Source organism: Eptatretus burgeri, chromosome 12 (assembly GCF_056783735.1).
Source record: "Eptatretus burgeri isolate ZD-2024b chromosome 12, Ebu_testis_v1, whole genome shotgun sequence".
Taxonomy (NCBI): Eukaryota; Metazoa; Chordata; class Myxini; order Myxiniformes; family Myxinidae; genus Eptatretus; species Eptatretus burgeri.
Genome location: NC_140972.1, coordinates 3,452,735 through 3,473,931, shown reverse-complemented (window position 1 = coordinate 3,473,931; position 21,197 = coordinate 3,452,735). Strand labels below are relative to the sequence as shown.

At 45.4% G+C, this 21,197-nt stretch overlaps 1 protein-coding gene across 10 annotated transcripts in view; it reads right to left on the bottom strand.

Moving 5' to 3' along the window:
• LOC147015001 (protocadherin-10-like) overlaps positions 1 to 21,197 on the bottom strand; it is a 592,231-nt gene that overhangs the window by 489,192 nt on the left and 81,842 nt on the right. The gene's annotated exons all lie outside the window — the stretch shown is intronic.

Here is a 21,197-nt window from a genome sequence, read left to right as displayed (position 1 = left end):
AAAAGATGGATGCGAATACACAACAAATGAACGAAAAGATGGATGTGAATACACAAAAGATGGATGCGAATACACAACAAATGAACGAAAAGATGGATACAAATACAAATGAAGTGAAAACGACGATGGATGCGAATACACAGCAAATGAGGGAAGAAATGAAAGAGCTACGGGGTGAGACGCAGAACATGGGCCGATGCCTGCAGGCGGGCATGAAGGCCGTGACCAGGGAGCTGGGAATGGCGACTCCACGTGTGGGAGCAAACGAGCTGGAAGGGGGTGCAACGGCTGACGGGCCCGCGGTGGAGGCGGGTAAAAAAATAATTCGGGGGGCGTGTTGGGCGAGGGTCGTGACAGAGGAATCGACGGTGACCAAAAGGGAAAAATTAAATGGGGAGACCAAAACGTGTGAGACGAGACACGAGGAGACGACGACAGAAACTTATAAATGTATAGAGACACGGGAGACAAAAAAAATAGAGGAGAGACAACACGATGAAGACGGGGTAAGTGACGCACACACACACACGGAGGTAGTGGAGGATAGTGAGGTTGAGCTCGCGGAGCGTGTAGGGACCCGGTGCGAGCAGCTGGATGACCTCTTCCAGGAACAAGGGGAGGGAGTATGCCCCCTTGAGGCGAGTCACGAACAGGTGGGTTCGGTCGTGCTTTGCGAGGTTGAGGGGACGAGTGCTGCGAACGGTTGCACGGAGAGCTTGGGGGGTATAGAGGCCCCGGAGACCCTTGTGGGGACACAAATCCCCAGTGTGGTTGTCCCTGTGTGTGTGGTGCAAGGTGGGAGTGCGTCCCCGTGTGTGGAAGCGACCCCGTGTGTGAGTGGTGTGGTGGCGATGGTGCCAGAGTACGTGCTTCCCAGCACGCCGTGTGTGGATGAGGTACCGTGTATGGAAGAGGCCGTGTGTGTGGATGAAACGGCCAGTGTGGATGAGGCACCGCGGTTGAGTGCCCCCGCGTGTATGAGTGAGGCACGGTGTGTGAGTGAGGCACCGCGGGTGAGTGCCCCCGCGTGTGTGGGTGAGGCACCGTGTGTGAGTGTCGCCGTGTGTGTGAATGAGGCACCGCGGGTGAGTGCCCTCGCGTGTGTGAGTGAGGCACGGTGTGTGAGTGAGGAACCGCGGTTGAGTGCCCCCGCGTGTATGAGTGAGGGACGGTGTGTGGATGAGGCACCGCGGTTGAGTGTCCCCGCGTGTATGAGTGGGGCACGGTGTGTGGATGAGGCACCGCGGGTGAGTGCCCCCGCACGCGTGAGTGAACGGCCGAGTGTAAGGGAGACCGTGTGTGTGAGAGAGCGGTGTGTGAGGGAGATGTCGGTTGGCATGCGGGAGCACGCAGCCGCGTCTCCCGGTGTGAATTTAATGGAGTGGAGTGTGTGCGTCGTAACACGCAGGTGTGCGTGGGTCGAATGGCGACGACGGCGACATGTAAGGAAAGAAAGCCGAGTAGCGGCTGTAGTTTTTTCGGGGACCGTGCCGGGTTCACCCAGCAGTGAGCACGAGGTTCGTGCTGTGCAACGCACGAGACCACCACGTGCTCGCTTGCGAGAGTGAAGTCCCGGTCCGGAAACGCCAGCGGTGGATTTGCCGATCCCGCGGACGGACAAAGTTTAGGCAGGATTATGGATTTGGACCGGACGGGTTCTCCACGCGATCGTGTGTGTTAAGCTCCAACGGGCAAAGCACATGTGTTCGCGTGGGGAACCCCTCGAGACGTGGGGCTTGTGTTTTTTTTTATGCGCACGGTGACGCCATGGCTGCACGTGGGGTTGGAATCCGGCAGGAGGGGTATCTCTGCCGGATGGTACCGTCCAAGGAGGGACGAGGAACACGTGCAGCTGCATGACGTCACGGCCAGGTGCAAAGTGCGCGAGTTGCCGCGCTGGTGCTGCGCATGAAAAAAAAAAAAAAGAGCAAGCTTCACTTTCGGGTGTACAGGATTCCTGGGCAAGGGGTGGAAGACCCCCTTGACCTGGGCACAGGATGGAAACTAGTTAGGGGGAAGGGTTAGCTTAGCTAGACCGACTTCATGGGGCAGGGGTAAGTCCTCATGGAGTCCGTGGAATGGATTAGGTAGAGGGATTTAGATGAGCTTTAGGTTGGGAAATAAAATGATTTATTTGGAGACAGTGACAGACTTGTGAGCGTGTAGAGTTGACGTAGTTTAGCTACGTAGTGTTAAAAGGAACGTGCTGTAGTTTAAGGGACGACGTGGGAGCACGAGTTAGTTAGGGGATGTAGTTAGGAGGATAGCAGAGTTCAGCGGTGTGTGTGTGTGTTGAAGAGTTGGAGAGTTGTGAGGTGAGTACATGGTGAGTGAGTGAGGCGAGCGGGTCTGTGTGTATGGAGTGAATGGGGAATGCATGGTGCGATGAGTGATTGGGGGGAGGAGTGACTCCCACCCAAGGGACCCCGGGGTCAGTGTAGAGTGAGTTAGCTGGGTTAGTCAAATTGAAAAATGGAGGTCGTTTTGCTGTTGGTGGGAAAGTAGGCTCGAGACCCATTTGGAGGGGTGCAGGAGCCCTGTTGATGGGCTTGGGAGCGTGGCTGCGAAAGGTGAGTATCGCTGAGTGGGTACCCCGGGCACCAGGCTAGTCGGCCGCGGTAGGCCATGGGCCCATGGGGGGCCGGGATAGAGTAGTGGGCACGGGTGCGCCTGCTTGGTGCGGGGGCCCGGGGCGCCATTAGCCGCGTGGGCAGTGTTGTGGGCATGGGTGACCCTCGGAAAGGGGCCCGGGAGGCCGGCCTGCCACGTGTGCGTTTCAGGGGAGGTGCCATGGGGGGCACTCCCCGGTGTTAGGGAGCTGGTAGGCTCGGAGGCAGTGTAGTGCCCGGGGGTGCCATAGCGGGAGAATCGGCAGAGGGTCGTGCCTGCCAAAGGGAGCCACGTGTCCCAGCCAGGAGACCGTGTGAGGGCATGGAGAGAAAATTGGGGGGCGAGGCCCGAAATTGTGAGGACACCAACACAGGCGACGGGAATCTGGGTTGTTCGAACCAATAGTTTAAGCGAGAAGCGCTTGTTGAAAGCCCCGGGGTAGTTTAACAGTTAAATGGTTAGGGTAGATTAGGAGATGTACCCCTCCGCACCATCCATCCCCTCGCTGTCGTTGTGGGCCGCTGGACCCACTTGGTGTTAAGAACTCTGGGGAGGCCATTCTGAGGCTTGAGTTGGGCCTCAAAACAGGACACTAGCTCTCCCTTATTCCCCTCCGGGAAGGGAACGTAGGGGTTGGGAGTAGGCTAGGTGACAGGATAGGTTAGCCGAACAAGGACGATAAAGGGGGTTAGGGGACGATTTATAGTGGGGAGTAAAAATAAAAACAACAAAAAAAATAAGTGGGGGCTAAATTGGTTTTTCACAAATTAAGGGAGTGGGTATGTACAGTGACAGACAAAGGCGATAGGTTGGGAGGGAGACAGGTAGGTAGGTCCGAGCCCGCCCTCCAAGTGGCCAGCACCACCGCACTCCCTCCACCAACCTTCACTGAACGGCAAAGGCTGGCCAACTTCATCTGCCGGCTGGCTGTTTTTCTTCAAGGCCTGTGCCAGCCCACTTCATCGGCAGCTGTTGTGTTGCTGCAAGGCCTGTGCTGGCCGGATCATCTGCAGCTGTGGTACTTCAAGGCCTGTGCCGGCCAGTTCATCTGCCGGCTGTGTTTGCCTGCAGCGGCCTTCTTCTGCGGGCTGTGTTTGCCTGCTGCCTTTGCCATGCCATGCCCACTGCCCATGTTCACCAGCCCCGTTCAATTTTTGCTTTGCCCCCCCCCCCTGTTCATTGCCATGTGCGCCAGGATCAGAAAGCAACAGTTGGCAAGCTGCAAGAACTGCCCTGTTGGCAGCTACAACACGGGCCTGCAGTGGCGGCCCGTGCACCGTGTTTGTGTTCATCCATCCATTCGTTGTGCTCATTGCGTGTGCCACTTGAGCTGGCACGGAGACTACGTTGTGCAGCCCATGCACCGTTGTGGTTCATTGCGTGTGCCACTTGAGCTGGCACGGAGACTGCGTTTGTGCAGCCTATGCACCGTTGTGGTTCACTGCGTTCAGTTCAAAAGGGAAGGCCTTGGACTGCGTGTGAGCAGCCAGCCACGTTCCCTGTCACCTGCATTGTTTGAGCCAGAGACTGCATGCGGGCAGCCTGGCTCCCTGCTAACTGCTTTCTTTTTGCAGAGTTCAATGATCCTGTGCCATGGTTTAGTGTAAAATTTGTAAGTTAAGGTTAAGATGTACTGTAAATATGAGTGCGCCCCCGGCATGTCTGTCCTAGCGCCGGCAATTTTATTTAAGTCGTCCGTGTGAGTGAGTTTGTTTAGGTAGTTACGCAGCCCTCAGGTTATTTATTTTGGGGACACGAATACCATGATTGTCGCACTCAGGGATCCGTAGGTAAAATGTACTGGGGGAAAACTACACATGATGGCACACGAAAATTTGACGACTCGGGACGAGTCTGTAAAAAGGGGAGGGGGCAGTGTTGTGGTTACCAAATTCGCAAACCACCATTCAGGTCCCTTAGGTGAGATATCTCGGTAAGTATATGTGTAGTTAGGCCCAAACCCGTTGTCTAGTGGGAATAAATGTTATTCATGCGTGCTGCGACTCTTCAGGATAGCCGTTTTTCTTTTGCTATCTTTATTTTGGACCAACCGCCATTGTTACAACCACAACATCAACCACCCACCGCGGCGCCGCTTCACGTCACACCTCGCAACCGTCGCATCGCCACCGTTCTTGCGCCGCTTGTGGGTACCGGTGTTGGACTCGTGCAGGGCACGCGCCGAACAGCGTGTACAAAACCACGGATTATCCACTTCAAAAACGGATCAAAAACGACACACGCCCACTTTTGTTCCGTCCAATCGGTGAGCGAGGGGCGATTTGGCCCCGCCCCCTGGGCGTTGGAGGGCGATCGATATATGCAAATTTATGGATCAAAAAGCATTCACGCCCACTTTTTCTCGGGCCAATGGGGAGCGAGGTGAAAGGTCGAAGGGAGGGGGTCAAAGATGAGAGAGCGAAGCCACGGGGCTGATATAAGCGACCGCGTTCGTCAGTCAAGGGGACAAGAGAGTTAAGACTTCGCGGGCGGTGGAGTTGGGAAGAAGAAGCAAGAAGGAGTTGGTCGTCGTCGTGTGCGTTGGAGTCGGAACGGAGGGGACGGAGCTGTGGAGAGGCGGCGAGGGCAGACGAGGGGGTGCTCGCGTCGTGCAGCTCCCTGCACACCAGGGAGGCCGACGGCGCGACCTGGCCGAGGTGGAGACGCTCGTCGCGGGGCTCGAGGCAGAGTGGAAATCCTCTATACCCCGAGCATCAGCAACCCCCTCCTGTTTCCCCCCGCGCTGAGATAGTGCGACCAAGGGGGCCCCTTTCCCACCCCCTACCAGACACTACCCGCGAGGCCCGCGGAGTTGAGGCACCATCGCCACTCCGCGTCTCATCACCAGACGGGTAGGCCCGACCCGGTCTCGGCCTCAGGCCCGCCTCATCCTTGAGGGTTCTCTATTCTTTTTCTTGGTTTTGGATATGTGTTGTCGGCGCCGTCTGTGAAGTAAAATTGTATAAGTGTTGCCGTGTGCTCGCGTAATCGGTATTAGATCTGCATTGTCGCATTTGCTTTTTGTGTAAAATTGCATTGTGTTTCTTTTCTCTTTTCTATGTGCTTTTGGTGGAATTGAATATGTGTGCCTCCGTTCATCGCGAATAAATGTGCTTTGTGTTGAACTGTTTCCCGCTTCGCTTCGTCATTTCTTTCATTGAATCCTCATCTTGCTTCACGTAAAGGGTTGGTAGTGGGCTGAATACGCCCGATAATTAATCGAACCGTCGAGGCCGACGATAACACCGCTAGGTTATCCCGATAGTACGGAACGGGTCGCTTAAGTGGCCCGTGTCCGAAGTCGACCTGCGGCGAGGTGCGATCGCCCGGTCTACCCTCCGTGTGGGTACTTAGGTAGGTCGAATTTGGCGAGCAACCCTATCCCACGCGGGGGCTGATTGGCTCGATCGCGGTGAGACCGAAAGGTCCACCCGTGACTGGTTCCCGGCGTTAGTCCGAGAGGGTCACGACTGGATTGTCCGTCCGGTGGGCGACGTGCCGCGATTCGAGTTACGTGGCCGTCAGCACGCCGGCGGGCGCGAATCCGTAACAATATATATATATATATATATATATATATATATATATATATATATATATATATATATATATATATATATATATATATATATATATATAGTAATCCCCGTTTCTCGTGGGGGTTACATTCCAAACCTCCCCACGCTAAGTGAAAATCCGCGATGAATGGACGCCTCCCCAAAAAAATCGACTCGTCTGGTCTGGTCGGTTTGGGAGAGATCGGGTTTGAGGTGCCTGAGATCGACTCGTCTGGTCTGGTCGGTTTGGCAGTGATTGGGTTTGAGGAGATCGACTCATCTGGTCTGGTCGGTTTGGCAGTGATTGGGTTTGAGGTGCCGGAGATCGACTCGTCTGGTCTGGTCGGTTTGGCAGTGATTGGGTTTGAGGTGCTGGAGATCAACTCGTCTGGTCTGGTCGGTTTTGAGGTGCTGGGTACGAGCAGTGCTCGTCCAACGGCAGCAAACCTTTTTCCTTCCCAAAGCATATCAAGCACCTTAACCTTCTCCTGGAGCGTCAGGACCTTCCTCTGGCACTTCGGTTCCTTGCCAGAAGCCTAAGAAGGTGCAGAGCGTTTGGGTGGCATCGTGGGGCTTGGTGAAAAAAAGTAGAAAATATTCGAAGTTCACAAGCAAAACTTTGTCTCATGCGTTGTGTGACTGGTCGAGCACCACGCGTTATAATTTATTGCTTAAATAATTTATATTTTATATATTATTACTGCGATGTATCGGGGGATTCCGCAGAAAAAATTAGTTACGTTCCAAGGGAAAACCCGCGATGAACCGGGGGAGCGATAGGTGAACCGCGATAAAGCGGGGGTTGACTGTATATGTGTGTATATATATATATATATATATATATATATATATATATATATATATATATATATATATATATATATATATATACATACATACATACATATGCAATTTCAGTACTTTTGGGTGTCATGGGACCTCTAATGGTTTGGATGGTGGGCTTGGGATCCTCAGATCCTAAGTTCAAATCCCACTTGACTGTTGAATTAATACCAGGTGAGGTTGACTGCCTGCCATCCTTCCGAGGTCAGCAAAATGAGTGCCAGTATGCTGGTGTACTGTATCGAAGAGGTGACCCGTCAAGAATTGTGCCCAACAGCCAAGGAGACTGCTCAAGCAGCACCAACGCTCTGCACAGAGTATGGTCCCGATGAATATATATTGATATATCTATATGTATATAAATATATATATATATATATATATATATATATAAATATATATATATATATCACACACACACACACACACAATGTCAAAGCACACCTGGGCCACAAGTGTGCCTCACTGACGTGGTCCTCAGGCAAAGTTGTCAGAGTGGATAATCATATTTTGGCCCTTCAACCTCAATATGGTCTGCCAAGTTCGGCCCAGCAGAGGTATGCATACACACCTCCACATGGAAGAACTATTTGTGCATACAACTCTACCAACACCGGGCCACCAGCGAGAACACAAAACAGAGGTGAACAAAACTACATTTACAGTACATCTCCATACATCTTTCACTCCTTAAGTTGTTTTGCACCCAGAAAAGCCAAAAGTAGTTTCCAAAACAACCTCTCGACTCCACCTCAAGTAGCTGGCATTAGACATGCCAACCCTTTTCCTTAAACTCCACTACCAACTCGGTGTACCTTCCACTCTTGCTCTGAAGCATCTCATCCACGTTCTCCTTCCAAGGGATTGACAACTCCCCCAATACGACCTACCTCGTTTCACACTTCAAAATGACAATGTCGGGGTGCAATATTCTGGGAACACCAACTGCGACTTCAAATCTGCCAATACTTGACAAACCTCTTCCGGCAATCCTCCTTCCACCTCTTATAACTTGGCCTGCTCTCAAAAACAGCGTCTCTCCACCACCAACATCCTTCTCCCTCTCTTCTCTCCCTCCACTTAATCATGGATCGCTGCACCATCTCTACCATCACCACCACCATCACATCACCATCACCACCAGTACTTGAACATGTCAAGACTTGCATCTTCCTGCTGTCAATGCTACTGAGCACATACTCAGCACGTGCTGCAAAATTCCCTGACCTCCACACCAAAAACAGCTCTCCTCTTACTGCAATTCACAAACCCTCAAGTTTGCTCAAGGGAAGGAAACATATCATACATTGCTCTCAATCGGAAACAACACCATGGGCTCAAAGTTCCAAATATCTTGTCACTTCAGTGTCCTTGCTTGCACAATTATCTCACCGTGTACAAGACCCCTGTTGCGCATGTCCCACCCACTGCCTTCACCTATCTGCTATCCTCTTTTTCCTGCCAACCTTCTTCCTCCTTTCTGTCATGCATGCTTTTCTCAATTGACAATGCTTTATCGCCCCCCCCCCCCCAAAACCTGGCCTCACATGCTTCACCATTCTCCTCATCTTATGCAGTTGTAACTCCATCTCATCCACCTGATCAGCTCTCACCTCCCACTTCCAACTTGCTTTCTTTTCAGGCAGAGCATTCTTAACTGTCAGATCACTCTAATTCCACGCAATCATGAACTTCCACACCCTCACCAGGTTATACTCCTTAGTTAACACTGTCAATGGAAACAAAAGTTTTCCACCATAACCATAAAAGGAAATGTTCGTCAAACACCATCGTAGACCAAACCATCTCCTGACAAAATTCACTCACCAACACCTCCATTCTCTCCACATGCTCCATCATGATATCATAAATCATCAACAGCCACAGCATTCGTGGCATCAACTGAAACTTAAAACACCATGGGCCGAATTTTCAAGAGGTGCTAAGCTTTCACACAGACAACACACACATAACACTTAAAACGCTGACAAAAACTTCATTGCACACGCACAGCTAATTGCATATCTAAATAGCAATTTACAAAGGGAGATAAACAGCTGGTTAGTTGTGTGCATCCAAACAGGCAAGTAGCATGTGAAACACGGCACCTATCTCCAACATCCAAATGAAATGATGCACTTGGAAAGAATCGCAGCACCACAGACAATTGTTGGATGGGATTCAGCGCATTGCTCCTCATTGTAGGTTGATCCAGGTCATCTGACACTCGATTCAGCAGCACACAAAATGATTCCCTCAAGAGTCTGTAACTCTGGACAACTTTGATATCGTCATACTTCTCCAAAGCATTCCATCTACACTCAAAGATTCTCAATGCACATCAGTGAACTGCCCTATTCCTATCTTCTTCGGCCTGCTCTTGAGCTAATTCAAGCACTCCAAACACATCCATAGGCCTATTCACCTTCCCATGTAGGCTACCAATTATAAGCCATGTAATGCTTGCTTGAAGGCTTCAAACGCACTCTTAAACATTCCCTCATCATGTGTAAAAATTTATTTCTTATTTAAACGCACGTGATTTGGTTTGATCATGTATTATATAATCACTCTTTGGCGATTGGCAACTAACTTTGAAACAGAAAGGGTGATCATCAAACAAGTAGCGAGCGATTCTACATCCCTCAAACTATTAAATGCCTTTCATAAATTCGGCCCCATATCATTATCTTTCACCGCTCACAAACTGTGATACAATTAAGCATAACCCTGCCAATAGATCAAATTGGGATATGTACAGTCTGGTAATCAAGTATAACGGTCTGTGCAAATGAAGTATTATGGGTTGTGGACGCATGACATATAATTACGTGTATTTGCTTGTTTTGTAACCAATTCAAAGAAGTGTTTTATAAACTGAATCAAAGGTGCTTTATTTAACTTACGTCACGCATCTCAGTGTGTTCCCCCCTTCTTGTGTTTTCGGCTTTTTTTTTTTGATATACCTTGTCGAGGCTCGTATGACAGCTAACACACAACGCACTGCAAGGGGTGGGGGCCATGAGACAAGAGGGGCGGGAGTGGGAAGGACAAAACAGTCAGGAACAGAGACATAAGGAGATCTGTGAAATGGAGAGGGATGGGGCGGGGAACATGGGGAATACAAGATGGACATTACAGGGTGTTTCAGGAAGGAAAGCAGGGAATTTGAAGGAGGTGGGCTTGGGTGGATAATTGGGGGTAGAAAAGATCGAGGATTTGGATGGGGGATGATAATAGGTAGTGGTGAACAGCTGTTTTGAAGGCCTGGAGGGAAGAATGGGATTGAATAGAGTGAGGGAGTTTATTCCAAAGGCAGGAAAAAAGAGGAATGAAAGAATGAAGGTGAGCAGTGATTCGTGATTTTGGTAGTTTTACCAGAAGGGGGTTGTTGGCGGACCTTGAGCAGCCTGCAGACATGTGGTGGGGACAAATCACAGAGAGAGCGGGGGGGGGGGGTGAGGCTGGAGAGGAGATGGTAGAAGACAGAAAGACCACCGACCTGCCTGCGGTGAGAGAGTCAGAGGCCCAAAGACTCAGCCTCATTGCGGGAGATTCCAATGATCCGAAATGTCTTGGTTTCTACAGCGTGAAGCCGAGAAAGGTGGGAGGCAGGAGCACCAGCCCAGAGGGGATAGCAGTACTCCATCAGGCTGCGGACGAAAGCTTTGTAAGTGGTCAGGAGCTCAGGTGGGCCAAGGAAGGACTTTGCACGACGGAGGATTCCCAGTCGACGACTGGCTTTGGAGGCGAGGTTTGAAATGTGGCTTTCCCAAGAAAGGTCATGGCAGATAGTGAGACTCAGAATCTTGAAAGAAAGGACTTCTTCCAGAGGATTGTTGAGAAAGTGGATGGGGGGGGGGGTTCTAAACGGGCCTTTCGGAGAGTCATAGTGAGAGTGTGAGATTTGTCCGGATTGAAAGGCATGTTCCACGTGTTGGACCAGTTTGTGATTTTATCCAGATCTGCAGTGAGCGAAGAAGCTGCTGCTTGCCGGTCTGAGGGATGACAGATGGTACGGCAGAGGGTGGAGTCATCAGCAAAGAGATATAGAGGATTTTCCAGAGAATCGGAGAGATCATTGATGAAAACCAGAAAAAGAACAGGGCCCAGAACACTACCTTAAGGAACTCCAGCCTGGACAGGAAGAGGGGATGAAAGAACTCCATTTAGGGCCACACGTTGACTGCGACAGGAGAGGAAGTCTGCGAGCCATGAGTGGAGATGGCCTCGGATACCATAGGAAGAGAGTTTGGTGAGTAGGGCTGGGTGCCAGACCGTGTCAAAAGCATGCGATATGTCTCGGGATACGGCTCGGATTTAAATGTACCGAGTGATTCGTCACTATGAACAGGCATTCAATAATATGAGTGAGGAAGCACTCTAATGAAACGGTTGTGAAGAAACAGCAAGTTTGGCACGCAATAGCGATATTCTGTAAAAATAAAATTGCACCTCCCGAGACACCAAATGCACGGCACAGCAGGGCCAAATACAGGCGGAAACGTACGTCTGTTTCTCGATGCTCCCTTGAAAGCACAGATACTTAACTGAAACAAACAACCAAGCAGCTTAGAGAGCGCTCGCCAAGTGGCTTAAGCAATCAAGCAAGCGTTCCAACAAAACAGTTGATAAGTAACAGCTGGCTTCGCAAGCAATTAGCAATCACCGATCGCTCTTATAAACCCATGTACCCGGAAACCCAGAAATCCATTTACCCTGAATTGAACAAATTAAGATTTTTTTTTTGGCAGTTGGAACTGCTGCTGAACTCAATGAGGAAGTTTATATTTTGAAATTTGGCTGAGATTAAGTGATTCTTGAAGTTATGGCATGTGCGGAAATGAAATAAAGCCGTGAATGCTGCTCTCTCCAGGTGTTGATAAGCATTGCAATGTATCCATTGATTTGTATGTATGATGATCAGGCATTCGGTAATATGAATGAGGAAAGTGAAACAAAAACTTATTGTTGAGAAACCATTGCGGCCAGTTTGAAGTCAAGGCATTGTTGAGCAGGCCAAACAAATGGCAAATTAAGACCCCAGCGAGGGACAGCGAAGTGACCAAGCATAATGCCACGTAACTCAAGGATAATTAAATAAAGCTGTTAATTATCTTCAAACTGGGTGCATAAATTAACCCAAACACCCAATTGTCACTCGTGCACTACCTTCTTCGAGTTCCCTGAATATGCATGCAAAGTTTCAGGCTGCCAGATTTCATCATTTTGGAGTTATTGAGGACACACACACACACACACACACACACACACACACACACACACACACACACACACACACACACACACACACACACACACACGTATAGATGTTTTCCTACTTTGACTGAACTTACAAGAACAGAAAAAGTCAGCAAAAAGAAATCAATGCGAACAGCAACAAAACAGCAAATTTACCAAAAGCAAAGTTTTGGCAGCACGTGGTTGGAACAGGTGTATTCAAGCAGCACAATATCTTCCCATGCATCACGCTCCCCACAGGGCCGTCAACAAATCGGGCCATGTTCACCCGTATCATCACAAACACACTTTTGGTCGCTGTATGAAACGTGCCATGGGAAGGCAGAGGAATAGAGCTCATGGTCGTTTATTGGCGATATGAGAGTCATGTGAGAGTCATGCCAGTCCGGCTTGGGTGTCGCATATAGGGATGGCACCACTCATGGCACAATTGGGGAACTTTGGACCAACCAATTAGCTTGTGCATGAAAACGCAACATACAAACAAGAAAACACACATTAAACCCCAATTGCACGTTCAAAAAGAGAAATCGGGACGAATGCAAAAGTAATAAAATCAATATGAAGAGGAAGAAAAAGAAGGTAAAACAGCCAGGCAAGGTGAATGCGTAACGCCACTGCGACACAAGGAAAACACCATCGCACGAACACTAAGGACAACTGTCAATGTAAACAATTTTAATATCGAGTGTGTTATTCTACTCGTTTGCACTGAACTCGAACAACACCAGACTCATGATCAGATCAAGTCAACACCAGCGAGCTCTCCCACCCAGCACACGTAACCTTTCTTCAGCGAGCACACCTCCCTCCTCAAAAAGATGACCTTTTCCAAGCGAGTCCACCCTCCCAAGCGACCATGAAGATTGTGGAGTGTGGGGAACTGGTTTGAGGTATAAATGGAAGTCACCCTTTAACCTTACGATGTAATATAGTGTTCAAAGAAAATAATTCCCACAGCGGGACAAGTCAAGCAGCTGATAATAATAATTATAATTGTAATAACAACAGAGGGAAATCTTTGTTGGATAATGACTGTTCATGAGGACTAATTGGGTCGGGAAAGTTACAAACCAGGCTTAATCCAAACAGTATTTGGCTTGCCAGAGTATTGGTCCAAGGTCTATTCAAGATATAATGGAATCTTTACAGCAGATGGGACACCTTAAATAAAGGGATGCTCACAGATGTGGTGCTACATTTCAAGTCTGCACAAGACAGCAGTACAGTACGAGTCAAAGAAGATTTAACAGGAAATGAAACGAGAGAGAGAGAGAGAGAGAGAGAGAGAGAGAGAGAGAGAGAGAGAGAGAGAGAGAGAGAGAGAGAGAGAGAGAGAGACAGAGACAGAGACAGAGACAGAGACAGAGACAGAGACAGAGACAGAGAAAGAGACAGAGACAGAGACAGAGACAGAGACAGAGACAGAGAGAGAGACAGAGAGAGAGAGAGAGAGAGAGAGAGAGAGAAAGACAGAGAGAGAGAGAACGAGAGAGTCAGATAGAGACACAGAGAGAGAGAGAGAGAGACACACACACACACACACACACACACACACACACACACACACACACACACACACACAGATATCCGATGTAAGCATGCTGTCTCGCACATATATTCTAGAGTATAACAGCTATTAGTATTACAACAATACAATAATAACATATATTCCATCACAACAATAATAACACGACCATTGTATCAGTTCATCCTTACTGTAATTCAAAGACCGGTGTTTGTTTGTGTGTTTCCTGGTCACACTACTCCTCCTACAGTTCTGGGCTGATTGCATCCAGACTTGCAACATAGAATCAGCATGAGCCAAATTAATGTATAGGGGGTGTTTTTAGATCCTCCTGGAGGATCTCTTAGTCTTACTCACGTTGTTGTTCTTATGGACTTTTTTGTTTCACAGCCTACAGTTTTCATTGAAACTTCCTGAAACTTGGCATATATATATATATATATATATATATATATATATATATATATATATATATATATATATATACATATATATATATATATATATATGTAAAAAATACCCTGCACAGACAGTAACGATCTCCGATTTTGAAAATTCCTCCTAGAAAAAAAGTTATGACGTCAAAATATCTCCGCTAATGGAAATCGCCAAAAAAAATTATCTCCGAAACGAGGCAAGCTGTTTGAATTTTGTTTGCGGGAATCAAGCCGGGCGTTAGCACAGATAATTATTTATCGCAAACCTGATACACCACAATGACGTCATATTCGTTTCTATGACGTCATCATTAAGAGGACGAGGATCTTAGCTCACTCGAGCTTGTTATCTTTGCCGGTAGTATTGGGGGGAGGGGAGAGGAGACACAAATTCTCGATGTAAATGTGTATCGTGTAGTACCACCTCCAGGTGGTATTAAAAGCCTCTCCAATTACAGTACCATATTCCTTTCCCAATGTTTTCCAGTCCAGTGAAACGTTTTGAATTATAAGCAATAGGTATGTTTTTGCCTCATGCACAAAACCCGGTTTTTTTATTTATTTCTACCGAAACAGACCTGTCAGTTTCCTATACACTACCCAAGTAAAGGTATGCGTCAGAAGAATGTGTTGCATGCTTGGATAAAGATCGCACGTAGGGGGGGGGGGGGTACTCTGCTCAAAATTAATAACACCACCATTGTATCAGTACTTATTTAACTATAAGGGCACTCATTAGAGCGCATACCCCCGCCGTGCAATGCCTGATCCAACAGAACGTATCGGGCTCAATAAATTCTTGAAATATCAGGCTATACTGTATATCGTTTTAGCCCCATCTCTCAATGGTGAAGAATCATTTTAAAACTTGAATAATTCTCATATCCGGATCCAGATTCGGATATTCACCAAAATCGAATCAATTCATCCCTGTCACACACCCAACCTTTCCACCAAGTTTCATTTGAATGTGTCCTCAACTTTTTGAGATATCGTGTTAGATATTGGTTTAGTCTGATCCCTCAAAGGTGAAGAATCACTTTTAAAAAATTACCAAATCTGGATCCGGATGCAGATCTTCCCCAAAATTTAATCAGTTCGTCCTTGTCACAGACCAAACCTGTCCACAAAATTTCATCCGAACACATCGACAACTGAGATATCCTGCACACAAACAAACAAGCAAGAAAAAGATGGCATGCAGAGCACGATACTTGCAAAATCCTCACCCATCTCTAAAGGTTACCATGGATACATCAAATTGTCCATTTCATTAAGATTAAAATTGGCAATCTTAATCAAAGGTCAGGTCAATCGGATTAAGATTGATCATTTTTCAGATTGAAGCTGATGGTTTTAGAAGTTTGACCATATGTTGACCTCAACAAGAGTTGGTTTCCAAATCCAATGATGCACCATGCAATTGCTGTGTAATTTTCAGGTTAATCGGATGAAAATTGACAATTTTTCAGATGAAATTTGATGATTTTAGAAGGTTGACCTTGAGTTTGCCTTTGACCTTTTGACCTCAAAAAGAGTTGGTTTCCCAATTCAGTGACACAATATGCAAACCTTGTTCAACTTTCAAGTCAAATGGATGAAAAATTACGATTTTTGACCTCAAGATGACGTTTGACCTCAAAAACAATAGGTTTCTCAGTTGATCTCAGAGGTCAGGTCAGGTCAGGTATGGCAGCATGCACCGGAGCAGCGCGTCGCCGGTACTTTCCACTTTCCGCCGGTACTCCAGGGGCCTTGATCTGGCCATTCCCCAGGCAGATGCCTGGCCCATCCCCATCTCCTTGAGATGTTGATCAATATACTGCAACCACGAGGCAAGTGGACAGCCCATTGGCCTACTCCACTCACGAGGTTCCCTTGCTGAGAGAATCTGGTGAGCAGGATCAGCGTCACGAAAACCAGCCACATGTCCATACAGCTGCAGCTGCTGCTCATGGACGATGCAGGTAACAAATCTCATTTGAGTCTTTCTCAGCAACCGCTCCTTGGACACAAAGCCTGAAAAGCGAAAGCCAAGGATTCTCCTAAGAGACCTGGTACCAAAGGAATTAAGTCTCCATCTCAGATTTCTGGTCAGAGTCCAAGTCTCACATCCATAGAGCAAGACTGGAAGCACAAAGGACTTGAAGACTCGGGCATTCGTCCTTCTGCACAGATACTGGCAGCACCACACCCCGTGATCCAGTGAATCTATGAATCCTCAGGCCCGACCCATACGTTTGCTGACCTCTGGCTCACAGCCAGCAGAGACATGAATATCACTGCCAAGCTAAGTGAATCTCTCCGTGACCTCAACATCCTCGCCACAAACAGGTACAGACAGGATAGCAGCATTCAAGATGTCATTGAAAGCCTGGATCTTAGTTTTGACCCAGGAAACCCGCAATCCCAGCGGCTCTGACTCCTCATTCAGCGCATTAAGGGACCCCGAAAGGATATGCCGAGTCTCTGCAAAGATGACTGCATCATCTGCGAAATCAAGGTCAAGTCAGACATCTTGACATTCCCAAATGATGCACAGCAACTTGATCGCAACATCTTCCCCAGAATCCAGTCCATACAAGTGCTGAAAAGTGTGGGGGCCAGTACACAACCCTGAGAAACTCCAGTAACAACTGGAAATAAGTCAGAGATGGAATCACCTCATCTCACAACACTTTCAGTACGGGTAATTCCAGCGTAACGGATGTAACATTGAGACAAAAATTGCATCACTAATGTTGAAATTTTGAAAAGGTTGGCCATATTACAGAGAGTTTCTTTATTACATATCGTAATTAGTCTCTATGGCTTTCTGATATTGGTAAAACCCCACTGTGTAGTCTACTACTAAAGCAAAAAATCAACATTTAAGAGGCGTAACGGACGTAACATCGAAATGGACACAACTAAAACCGGCCATAGCACAATTCTTAAATCCTGCGAAATAACGAATTTGTAGTATACCTTTCATTCACAGTAAGCAAACCAAGCATTAGTAGCATACTTTCTACATTCCAACGATATGATCTGTCTGTTGTTTGTTAAAATATTTTGAAAAGTTCACTGTAACGGACGTAACATTTTCGACAAAATGATAACAGACAGAATGACTTACCGTTGGAAGACGTTGAGGCAGTTCTTTCAAGATGGCCGCCAAATCACGTGACATCATCCACGGAGTAAATATCACATAAATTATGAAAATTCAGACCTAACTAAACACCGTCCAACAGAAATCCTTTTGAAAAATACATTTTCAAATTTTATGCTTCATGTCCATTATTACGTGGAATTACCAGTACCAGAGTATAGCTCAGACATCAGATTGATCAGTTTTGGTGGCACCCCATGAAGACCAAGAATCCTCCAGATGGCATCCCGATTCACTCAATCAAACGCTTTACACAGATCAACATAGGCTGCAAGCAGCCCCTGCCAAAACTCTCGTCTGTATTCAGACCCCGAAGGCTTTGCCCAAATCCCGTCATCTGGTGAGCTGCCCTGCGAAGGGAAGCTGCACAAGATGTACTCTCAGAGTGGGTTTTCAGATTTCTTTTTGCTTTTGGTATGTTTTGCGGGATGAAGTGTTTTACGGTGGCCGGAATGCAAATCTTGCCACCAACTTCCTAATAAATAGTAACCAAACTGCAGGAGGACGTCCGCAGACACAGTTGAGACTACCTCTACAACTTGGTAAAGTTTAATGACAATCGGTGTGGAATTGCGATCTGTCGGCGATTGATAGACAGACAAACTAACAGACAATCACAAAATCAACTGACCAATACACTTGAAAAATCTTCAACTTTGCAAGGAATACACAGACAAACAGACAGACAGACAGGGGTGAAAACAACCTCCTTCCACCTTCGGTGGTGGAGGTAACACCACCACCATTGTATCAGTAGTTAAATAACACCACAATTGTACCAGTACAATAATTAGAGAGCTGTTGTAACGGTACAATAAATAATAACAAAGCTATTGTACCAGTGCAATAATAACAGATATTGTACCAGTAGAACAATTAAAAAAAACTTGTATCAGGAGAATAACAGCTATTGAACCAGAAGAATAACAACAAAGCTATTGAAACAGTAGAATATAGAATAATAACAGATATTGTACCAGTGGAATAATAACAGATATTGTACCGGGATAAGCATAACAGATATTGTACCAGTGGAATAATAATAGATATTGTACCGGGATAAGCATAACAGATATTGTACCAGTAAAATAACAACAGATATTGTACCAGTACAATAACAGATATTGTACCCGTCGAATAATAACAGACATTGTACTCGGAGAGCAATAACATATTGTTCCAGTGGAATAATAACATATTGCAACAGTAGAATAATAACAAAGCTATTGTACCATTAAAATAATACCAGTCATGGCACTATTAGAATAATAACAGATATTGTACCAATAGAACAATAAAAAAACTATTGTATCAGGAGAACCAGAAGATATTGAACCAGAAGAATAACAACAAAGCTATTGAAACAGTAGAATAATAACAGACATTGTACCAGTGGAGTAATAACCAATATTGTACCAGTATAAGCATCACAGATATTGTACCAGTACAATAACAGATATTGTACCCATCAAATAATAACAGACATTGTACTTGGAGAGCAATAACATATTGTTCTAGAAGAATAATAACATACTGCAACACTGGAATAATAACAAAGCTATTGTACCAGTGAAATAATCACAGTGATTGCACAATTAGAATAATAATAGATATTGGACTCGTAGAATAATAACATATTGTACCAGTAAAAAAAAAGCCAGATATTGTACCAGTCGAATAAAAACTGATATTGATTGTATCAGTCGAATAATAACATATTGCACCAGTAGAACAAGAACAGATATTGTACCAGTAGAATAATAGCAGATGTTGTACTAGTAGAATAATAACATATTGTACCAGTAAAAAAAAGCCAGATATTGTATCAGTCGAATAATAACATATTTCACCAGTCGAATAATAACATATTGTACCAGTAAAAAAAAAGCCAGATATTGTATCAGTCGAATAATAACACATTTCACCAGTAGAATAATAACAGATATTGTACCAGTAGAATAATAACTGATATTGTATCAGTCGAATAATAACAGATATTGTATCAGTCGAATAATAACATATTGCACCAGTATAATAATAACAGATATTGTATCAGTCAAATAATAACATATTGCACCAGTCGAATAATAACATATTGCACCAGTCGAATAATAACATATTGCACCAGTAGAACAAGAACAGATATTATACCAGTAGAATAATAGCAGATGTTGTACTAGTAGAATAATAACAAAGTTATTCATGAAGTAACGTACGAGAATAACAAAAATATTGTAGAAGCACCATAAAAACAAAGCTATTTGTGAAGTACCGTACTAGAATAACAATGGTATTTCGAAGTTCAAGAACAACAAAGCTATTCTCGAAGTACAATAAAAAAACAAAGCTATTGTGGAAGTATAATAATAAAGCTATTGTAACAGTGCAATAATAACAAAGCCATTCTAACAGTACAATAAGAAAACTATTGTAAAAGTACAATAATAACAAAACTATTCCAACAGTACAATAATAATAAAGCTTTTCCAACAGTACAATAACAACAAAGCTATTCTCAAATTACAATATTAACAAAGCTATTCTAGGAGTACAATAACAACAAAGCTATTCTAGAAGTACAATAACAACAAAGCTATTGTAGCAGTGCAATAATAACAAAGCTATTCTAACAGTACAACAACAACGCTATTGTTGAAGTACAATAACAACAAAGCTATTGTAGAAGTACAATAATAACAAAGCTAGTGGAGCAGAACAATAACCAAGCTAATGTAGGAGTACAATATTAAAAGCTATTGTAGCAGTAAAATATTAACAAAACTATTTTCAAAGTACAATAATCACAAAGCTTTTCTAACAGTACAATAATAACAAAGCCATTTGAACAGTACGATAATAACAGAGCAATTGTAGTAATACAATAATAACAACGCCATTCTGGAAATACAATAATAATAGAGCTATTCTATGTTTTTTTTGTATACCATGTCGAGGCTCATGTAAGAGCTAATGCACAGAAACAAAAAACAAGGCAGGAGGCAAGAGAGGTGGGAGAGGGAAGTACAAAATAGTGGGGAACAGAGACAACAGGAGATCTGTGGAAGGGAGAGGGATGGGGTGGGGTATGCAGGGTAAACAAGATGGTACTACAGGGACTTTCAGGAATGAAAACAGGGAATTTGAAGGAGGTGGGTTTGAGGTGGATTAACGGGGGTGGAAAAAGATCAAGATTTTGGATGGGGGAAGATATGAGATGGTGATGAAGTTTGTTCCAGAGGCAGTGGTGGTGGGGGGGGGGAGGAATGAAAGAGTGAAGGTGAGCAGTGATTCTTGAAAATTACAAAAAAAAAATTTTAGCGATAAAAACATAATAACAAAGCCATTCTCGAAGTATAATAATAACAAAGCTATTCGAGAAGTACAATAATAACAAAGCAATCCTATAAGTGCAATAATAACAAAGCCATTCTCGAAGTATAATAATAACAAAGCTATTCTAGAAGTACAATAACAACAAAGCTATTTTAGAAGTACAATAATAACAAAGCTAGTCCAGAAGTACAATAATAAAAAAGCTATTCTATAAGTACAAGAATAACAAAACTATTCTCGAAGTATAATAATAACAAAGCTATTCTAGAAGTACAATAATAACAAAGCTACCAAGCCTGGTGTTGGCTTTGTAGTTAGGGTGGCTGGCTTGGGATCTTAGGGTTCTGAGTTTGAGACCCATCTTCTGCTGAATTAACACCAGGTGGGGTTGACTCAGCCTGTCATCCTTCTGAGGTTGGTGAAATGAGCACCAATGTACTGGTATGGGGGAATAGCATCAACGACATAGTTGT